The sequence below is a fragment of the Notamacropus eugenii genome, chromosome 1 (assembly GCF_028372415.1).
Source record: "Notamacropus eugenii isolate mMacEug1 chromosome 1, mMacEug1.pri_v2, whole genome shotgun sequence".
Taxonomy (NCBI): Eukaryota; Metazoa; Chordata; class Mammalia; order Diprotodontia; family Macropodidae; genus Notamacropus; species Notamacropus eugenii.
In genome coordinates this window covers 361,182,388-361,193,810 of record NC_092872.1, presented here as the reverse complement: position 1 = coordinate 361,193,810, position 11,423 = coordinate 361,182,388, and positions in this window count along the sequence as shown.

Genomic DNA, 11,423 nt, shown 5'->3' with positions numbered 1-11,423 from the left:
CTAATAGTAGGGGATTTCAATATTCCCCTCTCAGAACTAGATAAGCCTAACCAAAATATAAATAATAAAGAAGTCAAGGAAAGGAATAGAATCTAAGATAAGCTAGAAAAGATAGCTATCTGGAGAGAATTGAATGGGAATGGAAAGTAATACACTTTTTTCCCAGTAGCACATGGTATCTACAAAAATTAACTATGTGTTAGGGCATAAAATTTTATGGTTAAATGCAGAAAAGTGGAAATATTAAATGCATTCTTTTCAGATCACTATCAATATTTATTATTAGTTTTAGTTGCATTAGCAATAAAAATTATATTTAATAAGGGAACAGGAAATATAGATTAAAAGTTAATTGGGGACTAAATAACCTAATCTTAAAGAACAAATCATAGAAACAATAAATAATTTTATTAAAGAGACTGAAAATAATGAAACAACATATCAAAATCTATGGGATGTGGTAAAAGCAGCAGAGGAAAATTTATATCTCTAAGTGCTTATGTCAATAAAGAGCAGACCAATGAATTGGGTATGAAATTAAGAAAACTAGAAAAAAAAACAAATTAAAAATCCCCAATTAAACACCTAAAATTAAAGGTGAGATTAATAAAACTGAATGTACTAAAGTCATTGAAGTAACAAATAAAACTACAAGTTTTTTAAATGAAAACAAAAACAAAAATATAGGTTAGTCATTGGTTAATATAAAAAGAAAGAGAGAAGAAAACCAAGTTACTCGTATCAAAAATGAAAAGAGTGGATACAACATTAATGACAATGAAATCAAATCAATTATTGGGAGTTATTTTACCCAATTATGTGCCAACAGATTTAACAATTTAAGTGAAATGGACTACTATTTACAAATACATAAACAGTCTAGATTAACAGAAGAGGGAATAGAGTAGCTAAATAAACCATTTTTAGAAAAAGAAATTGAACTGGTCATAAATGAATTTCCTAAGAGAAAAAAAAACATTAGAACCAAACGAATTCTACTAAACATTTAAGAATCATCTATTCCAATGTTAAATAAAATTTTTGGAATAACAGAAAAAGAAGTCTTACCACATTCCTTTTATGAAACAAATATGGTGCTGATACCTAAACCAAAAAGAGCAAAAACAGAGAAAAAACTTATAGATCAATTTCATTAATGAACATGGGTCCAAAAATTCTAAATAAAATACCAGCCAGGAGACTACAACAATATGTCATAAAGATTATAAATGGTGACCAAATGGGATTTATATCTGGAATGCAGGGATGGCTTAATGTAAGGAAAACTATTAACATAATTAATTTTATCAATGGCAAAAATGACAAAAAAAATCATATGATGGTAGCAATAGATTCAGAAAAAGATTTTGACAAAATACAGCACTCATTCCTTTTAAAAAACAATTGAAAGCATAGGTATAAATGGATTTTTCCTTAAAATGATAAGAAGCACTTACCTAAAATCATCAGCAAGCATTATTTGTAATGGGAAAAAGGTAGAAGCCTTCCCAATAAGATCAGGAGGAAATAAGAATGCCCATTATCACCAATATTCAATATTGTATTAGAAATGCTAGCAACAGCAATAAGAGAAAGAGAAGAAGTTGAAGGAATCAGAATGGGCAATAAGGTAATAAGACCAGATCTTTTTGTTGATATGATAATATACTTGGAAAATCTAGAGATCTGACTAAAAAGTTAGTTGAAATAATTGTGGGGCTATCTCCAGTCATCCTGATCTATATCTTGTCACTGGACCCAGATGGTTCCAGAGGAGAAAGTGAGGCTGATGACTTTGTACAGTTCCCCCTCACTTAAATCTAATCTACTTGCAAGTCATGGCATCATCTTCCTAATGTCATGATCCTTGTTGAGGATGAAGAACAAACAACAAAACAACAAGTTGAAACAATAATTTCAACAAAGCACTAAGATATAAAAGAAATCCATAGAAATCATCATTTCTATATATCAACAAAACCATGCAAGAGATAGTAAGAGATAACCATTTAAAATAACTCTAGATTGTTTAAAATACCTGGGAGTATATCTGTCAGGACAAACCCAGGAACTACATGAAGATAATTATAAAATACTTTTTATATAAATAAAGGCAGATTTAAATAACTGGAGAAATATTAATTGTTCATGAGTGGGCAAAGTCAATAAAATAAAAATGACAATTCTGCCTAAAACAATCTATTTATTCAATACTATCCCAATTAAATTACCAAACTATTATTTTATTGTTAGAAAAATAATAATAAAATTCATTTGGAAGAATAAAAAGTTGAGAATATAAAAGGATTTAATAAAAATGTAAAGGAAGGAGGGTTAGCAGTACTAGATCTCAATTATATTATAAAGCAGTAATTATTGAAACTATTTATTACTGGCTAAGGAATAGATAAGTGGATCAGTGGAACAGAGACACAGAGACACAGAATACAGTAGACAGTGGTAAATGTTTATAGTAACTTTGTGTTTGACAAATGTAGAGATTTAAGCTTTTTGGATAAAATACACTATTTCCCAACAGAAAACTGTTGGGAAAACTGGAAAGCAGTGTGGCAGAAGTTGGGTATAGATCACTTACTTATACCATTTACCAAGATAAGGTCAAAATGGACATATGAGATGTAAAGGGAGATATCTTAAGAAAAGTAGAAAAACATGGAACACATTGCCCATCAGACTTATGGAGAGGAAAGAATTTATGAATAAACAAGGGATGGAGAGCATCGTGAGATGTAGAATGGATAGTTTTGATTACATTAAATTAAAAATGTTTTGTACAAATAAAATTAATGTAGCCAAGTTTAGAAGGAAAGCAGAAAATTGGGAAAAGAATTTATGGACAGCGTCTCAGATAAAGGTTTCATATCTCAGCTATATAGAGAACATTGTCAAATTTATAAGAATATGAACTGTTTCCTAATTGATAAGTGGTCAAAGTATATGAATAGGCAGTTTTTCAATGAAATCAAAACTACGTATAGTCATATAATAATGCTCCAAACCATTATTAATTAGGGAAATGAAATTAAAACAACTTTGAGATCTCATTTCACACCTATAAGACTGGCTAAAAAGACAGAGGGGGAAAATGATAAATATTAGAGGGAATGTGGAAAAATTGGGACATGAACACACTGTTGGTGGAACTGTGAACTGATCGAACCATTTTGGAGAACAGTTTGGAATTGCCCAAACAGTTATACCCTTTGACCCAGCAAGACCATTATTAGATCTGTTTCTGATCAGGGAAAGAAGAAAAGAATCTATGTGTTCTGAAATATTTATAGCAGTTTTCTTTGTGGTGGCAAAGGACTGGAAATTAAAGGGATGCTCATCAATTGAGGAATGGCTAAACAAGTTGTGGTATGTGATGATAGTCGTGGATTGTGATGGAATACTACTATGCTATAGAAAATGATGAACTGGATGATCTTAGAAAAACATAGAAAGACTTGCATGAAATAATGAAAAGGGAAATAAGCAGAATCAATTATAGGGTAATAGCAATATTGTTGAAAGGATAATTGGTTTTTAAAAATTTATTTATTTTTAGTTTTCAACATTCATTTTTACAAGATTTTGAGTTCCAAATTTTCTCCCCATCTCTCCCCTCCCCCTACCCTAAGACACCATGAATTCTGATTACCCTTCCCCTCCTCCTTTCTGTCACACCCCTCTCTTTCCTTATCTCCATCTTCTCTCTTTTCTTGCAGGGCAAGACAGATTTCTACACCCCTTTACCTGTATTTCTTATTTCCCAGTTGCATACAAAAACAATTCTCAACATTCGTTCCTAAAACTTTGAGTTCCAACTTCTCTCCCTTCTTCCCTCCCCACCCATCCCCACTGAGAAAGCAAGCAATTCAATATAGGTTATACATGTGCAATTATGCAAAGGACTTCCATAATAGTCATATTGAGAAAGACTAATTATATTTCCCTCCATCTTATCCTGCCCCCCATTTATTCTATTCTCTCTTTTGACCTTATCTATTCTTCAAGGTGTTTACTTCTAATTACTCCCTCCTCCCATTTGCCCTCCCTGCTATCATTCCCCACACCCCACTTATCCCCTTCTCCCCTACCTTCTTGTAGTGGAAGATAGATTTTCATAGCAAATTGAGTGTGCATGTTATTCCCTCCTTCAGACAAATGTGATGAGAGTAAGCTTCACTTTTTCCCTCTCACCTCCCTCCTTTTCCCTTCCACTGAAAAACTTTTCCTTGACTCCTTTATGATAGATAATTTGCCCCATTCCATTTTTCCCTTTTACCTCCCAATATATTCCTCTCTCACCCCTTAATTTCATTTTTTTGGATATCATCCCTTCCTATTCAACCCTGTGCCTTCTCTTTATATATTTGTATGTAACCCCTCCAAATATCCAAATACTGAGAAAAGTTCCAAGGATTACAAATATTATCTTTCCATGTAGGAATGTAAATTGTTCAATTTTAGTAAGTCCCTTATGATTTTCCTTTCCTGTTTACCTTTCCATGCTTCTCTTGATTCTTGTGTTTGAAAGTCATATTTTCCTTTCAGCTCTGGTCTTTTCATCAAGAGTGCTTGAAAGTCCTCTATTTCATTGAATGACCATTTTTTCCCCTGAAGTATTATACTCAGTTCTGCTGGGTAAGTGATTCTTGGTTTTAATTCTAGTTCCTTTGACTTCTGGAATATCATATTCCAAGCCCTTTGATCCCTTAATGTAGAAGTTGCTAGATCTTATGTTATCTTGATTATGTTTCCACCATACTTGAATTGTTTCTTTCTGGCTGTTTTGCAATATTTGCTCCTTGATCTTGGAACTCTGGAATTTGGCTACAATATTCGTAGGAGTTTTTCTTTTTGGATCTCTTTCAGGAGATGATTGGTGAATTCTTTCCATTTCTGCTTTACATTCTGGTTCTAGAATATCAGGCTAGTTTTCCTTTATATTTTCATGAAAGATGATGTCTAAGCTCTTTTTTCAATCCTGGCTTTCATGTAGTCGCATACATTTTAAATGGTCTCTTCTGGATCTATTTTTCAGGTCAGTTGTTTTTCCAATAAAATATTTCATATTGTCTTTTATTTTTTCATTCTTTTGGTTATATTTTGTAATGTTTTGGTTTCTCATAAAGTCATTAACTTACAACTGCTCCATTGTATTTTTTAAAGAACTATTTTCTTTAGTGAGCTTTTGAACCTCATTTTCCATTTGGGTAATGCTGTTTTTCAAAGCATTCTTCTTCTCATTGACTTTTTGAACCTCTTTTGCCATTTGGGTTAGTTGATTTTTAAAGGTGTTATTGTCTTCAACATTTTTTGGATCTCCTTTACCAAGCTGTTTACTCACTTTTTATGATTTTCTTGCATTGCTCTGATTTCTCTTCCCAATTTTTCCTCCTCCTCTCTTACTTGATTTTCAAAATCCTTTTCGAGCATTTCCATGGCCTGAGATCATTGCATATTTTTTTTTGAGGTTTTGGATGCAGAAGCTTTGACTTTTATGTCTTTCTCTGATGGTATGCTTTGTTCTTCCTCATCTGAAAGGGTGGAAGAAAACACCTGTTCACCAAGAAAGTAACCTTCTGTAGTCTTTTGTCCTCCCTTTTTTGGGCATTTTCCCAGCCTGTTATTTGACTTTTGAATCCTTCGTCAAGTGGAGGGTATACTTTAGGGACCTGTAAGTTCTCAGTTCTTCCAAGGTGGCACAATCAAGGGAGAGGAATTTAGTCTTCCCCCTGCGCTCTGGTCTGGAAGCAACCAAAAACTTTTCTGACCAGGATCTGCGTGTAGAGTTCCCTCTCCAGAGTTTCCACTAGCTTCACCATGCCAGTGCTCTTCCTCACCCCAAGGCCTCCACTCAGGGATGAGACCCAGATCAGGTGTTCAAATCCCCCAAAGATCTTTAGGCTCAGGGCTCCAAAAATGGAAGCTGTGCCACAGTGGCTGCCATTGCCCTGGGCCAGAGGCTAGGGCCCGACCCTGCTCCCTTCTCACCCAGGTGAAAGAGTTTTTGCACTGACCTTTGAAGCTTTTTTTGGCGTTTATGAGTTGAGAAATCTGGGAACTACAGCTGCTGCCTGTGATTCTGCACCCTGAAACTTGGTCCAATCCTATCAGTGCCATATTGCACCACCAAAGGTGGGCTATGTTTTGCTCTGACCCTGGTGTGATAGATCTTTCCTGTTGGACTTCCAGGCTGCCCTTGGGCTGGAAATCTCTTTCACTCTGACGTTTTGTGGCTTCTGCTGCTCTAGAATTTGTTTAGAGTCATTTTTAACAGATATTTTGTCACTATGGGAGCAGGTCTCTCCTTCTACTCTGCCGTCTTGGCTCTGCCCCCTCAAAGAATAATTGTGAACAATCAAGTTATTTTGCATATTATAAATACTTAAATCTACTACAAAGGATTTATGAAGGAAGATGCTATCTACTTCTGGAGAAAGAACTGATAACATAGAAGTATGCATAGTATGGTTTTTCATAATTTATAAATCTGTGTCAAATGATGTCCTTCTCCAGTGTGAAGTGGGGAGGAAGGGAGACAGTTTGGAACTTAAAATGTCACAAAAAATAAAATAAAAATTTTAAAGTATTAAATTCATGATCATTCTAGAAGGCAGCGAAATTAGTGACCAATACAGTTTCATCTCAGAATATATAGAAATATATTCAACTAATTAGGAAATATGAGGGATCTGGGAGAGGGAGAGAGAGAGGGAAATAAGGAGGAAGGATTCAGAGAGGGATTAATTACAAACTCCATTTTCTTATTTCCAATCTGTTTCTAATTCCTATGGATTCTTTGTAACATCTCTTGTATATGTCCCATTTTCTTCTCTGACACTGATAACACTTTGGTCCAGGTCCTCATTATCTCACACATGTACTATTGTGACAGCCCTCTTGTTGGTCCAATGGCTTCCCATCACCTTCTGGATCAAATATATAGTCCTATGTGTTGTCTTCAAAGCTCTTCATAACCTTCCCCCTCTTATCTTTCCATTATTTTCATATATTTTTGTCCCCCCTCAACCACATACTCTGTGATCCAGTGATCCTGGGCCTCCTTCACTGAATGGAATTCTGAATCTTCTCATATCCATTTCCTGGTCTTCCTGGATTTTCAAGTCCAAGCTAAAATCTCACCTTCTACAAAAAGCTTTCCAAATTCTCCTTAATTCTGGTACCTTCCCTCCATTTGTTTTCAATTTATCCTGTATAAATTTTGCTTTTACATAGTTGTTTACAAGTTGTTTTCCTCTCCCACACACATCCTTAATCTAAAAGGTCCTTGAGAGTAAGACTGTTTTTTGTGTTTTTAAAAATCTTCAGTTATTGGAACAATGCTTGACACATAGTAGGTGCTTAATAAATTCTTGTTGAATGACTGACTTTAGAGGCTGGATATTGAAGCTAGGTTTAAAAGCAAAGGGTAGGAACATATGATTCGGGTCTGGGTAAGGGGAGAAAAGAGGATCATGGGAGCAGAGGCAGATTGTATCAAGTACAGATTACTGATGTTGAGCACACCTCTCTCAGTGCTCTCTTCTTTGTAAAGTGTGGAGTGGACAGAAAATAGAGGAATAATATAAGAGAATAGGATGGAGAAAAATGCATAACTAATAATTATAACTGAAGATGCATGGGATAAATACACCCATAAAATTAAAGAGGATAGCAACAAAAAATATTATCCCAAAAGTCTTAGTGCAGTTTTCTGTTGTTAAAAGCTTGAATCTGCACTAAAACCTTTGTGACATTGCATGCTGTTTACAGGAAAGACATTTGAAATGTAAAAAAATTCACAAAGTTAATAGAAGGAGCTGGAAGCTAAATCTATTATACTTCAGGTGAATTTTTTTTTTAAAGCATGAATACCAGTCATTGGGCAAGACTACAGTAAAAAGATATATAAAATACAAATAAAAAGGGGAGAATAAAGGAATAAGGATATATATATAGTACCTTCTATGTGCCAGCACTGTACTAAATGCTTTAAAAATATTATTTCATTTGATACTCATAAAAACTTTGCAAAGTGGGTGATACTTTCTTTTTTTTCTGTTTAAAGATATTGAAGCAAATAGATGTTATACAATTTGCCCAGGGTTCCGTAGTTAGGAGGTGTAAGGCTGGAGATGAACTCAAGTCTTCCTGACTCCAGGTTGAACTCTGTCCACTGTGCCCCCTAGCTAGTTAAGTAATTAGGCAAACTACATTATGTTTAGAGATACCATAGGTAATGGATCAATAACAATATTTAATATTTGTGAACTGAATTGCACATCATAAAAATGCCTAAAGTAAACTTAATCAAATTTGAAGGAAAAATAGAAAGTAAATTAAAATAGTGGGTGACCTTAGAATACTCCTTTCAGATTAGACACATGAAACAAAAAAGCTTAAAAAGAAAGAAATTAAGGACTTGAATATAATTTTAGAAAGGTTACATCTGACACATACAAATAGAATTAAACATGCATAAATCATGCATATTTCTATTTTATAATTTTATAATTTATTAATTAATTTATTCTTAGTTTTCAACATTCATATTCACAAGATTTTGATTTCTCCCCATCTCTCCCCTACCCCAAGACACAGTACATTCTGATTACCCCTTCTCCCAATCTGCTCTCCCTTCTATCACTCTACCCTTCTTTCTCTTATCCCCTTCCTTTCCATTTCTCTGTAGGGCAAGATAGATTTATATACCCCATTGACTGTATATCTTATTTCGCAGTTGAATGGAAAGACAATTTTTAACATTTGTGTTTAAAACTTTGGGTTCCAAATTCTCTCCCTTCCACTCTCCCCACTCACCCTCATTGAGAAGGCAAGCAATTTGATATAGTTTATACATGTGTACTCATGATCATGTATATTTCCCAGCAGCATATGTGATACCTTGACAAACTTAACCAGGTGTGGGACGTAAAACCTCACAAACAAATGTAGAAGATCAGAAATATTAAATTATCCTCCCTTGTTCACAATGTAATAAAAAATATATTTAGCAAATGACCTTTGAAAAAAGGATTACAAATTAGAAACTTTATAACTTAACCTAAAAAATGGTGTCAAAAGACAAATTATAGAAATAATATAGAAGTCCGTTAAAGAAAATGACAGCAATGAGACAACACAAACTTTTTAAATGCAGCCAAAACAATCCTTAGGGAAATACTAGAAAAGCAACAAATGAATAAGCTCCAACTAAACACAGAAATAGAAATTATGAAAATCAAATGAAAAATTTTAAACATTTTGAGCAAACCCCACTCCCAAATATTGAATTGGTAAAACATGAACTGTTCTCCTTTTTTGAAAATAACAATGAAACAGATAAACCATTAGCTGCTCTGATTTTTTAAAAAGAAAACAAAATTATCATCTTAAAAATGAATAGAATTCAAACAAAAAAAGAAGAAATAAAGGAATTCTGCCTAATTACATGCCAGTAAAATTTACAACTTAGCTGAAATGTATGGACATTTATAAAAATCTAAAACCAGGTTCATAGAACAAGAAACAGAATAACTCAATCTCATAAAGACCTATCAAGCAAATGACAAATTCCCAAAAGAAAAAAATGGTAGTAGATAGCCTTACAAGTGAATTTTATCAAGCATTCAAACAATAATTCCAATTTTACATAAACTATTTGCACAAACAGTAAGAGATGCATGGTGCAAATATAGCTTTGATAACTAAACTAGCGAGAGACAAAAACAGATTAGGAAAACTGAAACTCAGTGCATATTGACACAAAATTTTAAGTAAAATATAAGAAAACTGGCTTCAACAACATTTCAGAAGTATTATATGCAATGACCAGGTTAGATTTATACAGAAGTAATGGATTGGTTAAAAAAAAGCAGGGCAGCTTTGAAAGTAATCTGCTGAATATATAGTTTATAAGAAAAGCAAATTATATAACAGAGATTTGCAGTTTCATGTACAGTTCTCTTTTTTTCTGTTCTACTTGATTAATAGGAGTGCTCATTTTATTTGGTCTTTGTTAAGTTTAAAATAAAACCAAATAAAACTAGGAGACAGAGGAGAGAAAAGGGAGGGAAAATATTCTGGAGCTAGTATGTAAGAGCTACTTATATAACATATGTGTATATGTGTATCTATCTATCTATCTACCTATCTGTCTATCTATCTATCTATCTATCTATCTATCTATCTATCTATCTATCTATCTATCTATCTATCTATCTCTCTCTCTCTCTCTCTCTCTCTTTCTCTCTCTCTCTCTCTCTCTGTCTGTCTGTCTGTCTGTCTGTCTATCATCTATCTATCTACACATACATATGTGTATGTGCAGTATCTTCTGCTGTCTCTCCCACTAGACAATTGTTTCTTTTTTGGGGGGTAGTATTTGTATTATAAGTGCCTAGCATAGTGCCAGTTGCATAATGAGTCCTTAAAAAGTAATTGTTAGTTGATTTAAAAGTCATACAAATTAAGAAGCAACCTTGAGCAGTTCTTGCCAAGTCAACAAGATTATGCCTAGTAGTAGACTATATGTCTCTTGTCTGAGACTAGTCTTGCTCAGTTTAGAGATGCTTGTTACCAAATTTTGGCCCCAGTTGATGAACTTTTTTTTTTTTCCATAACAACTCATTAAGTGTAGTGGTATAGGCAGTCCTCAATGGCAAACTACCATCCACTAGGATGAAATCACAAGTTGTTGAAATAGTATCTCAAAATTGTAATAACTCTTTTGGTTTCTGCATTACATAACTAATTTGTATTGATGCTGCAGTCCATCATAATTCTAAGTTGCTTTCTAGCCAGAGTCAGAGTCAGTGGTGCCAATGAACACTTATTAAGTGCTTGCTATGAAGCAGACACTGTGCAGGCACTGGGAATACAAAGAAACGCAAAAAAAAAAAAATGCCACTTGCCCCCAAGGAACTCGAGCGGGAAATCTAATGGGGAAAGATAATATATAAAAAAAGAGCTGAAAAACTGTGAGGGTGGTAAGAGAGGAAGGAGCACATGGGAATGATGAAATCCCATGGCCTAGGGAGGAAATGATCTGAGGACATGAGTTACAGAGCTGATTTCATCTTGCAGAATGATGAGTTTCTAGTTGTGAAGTCCAGGAAAACCACTGAGTGGGAAATGATAAGGTGAATTCTCTGAGATCCTTTCTTAAATGGTGGAGAACACTGGAATAGGTCTCCAGTGTCCAACTTCTACCTTCTTCATCCTATGGTTGTACAATTGATTTACTCCAATTCAACACGTATTTGAATAATACCTACACAAGTAGTATTTATTATTATTTATTATATCTAAGCAAGATAATAGTAATGACTAACATTTGCATAGTACTTTAAGGTTTGCAAGGCATTTTACAGGTATCTAATTTTACCCTCACAACAATCTTAGGAGATAAG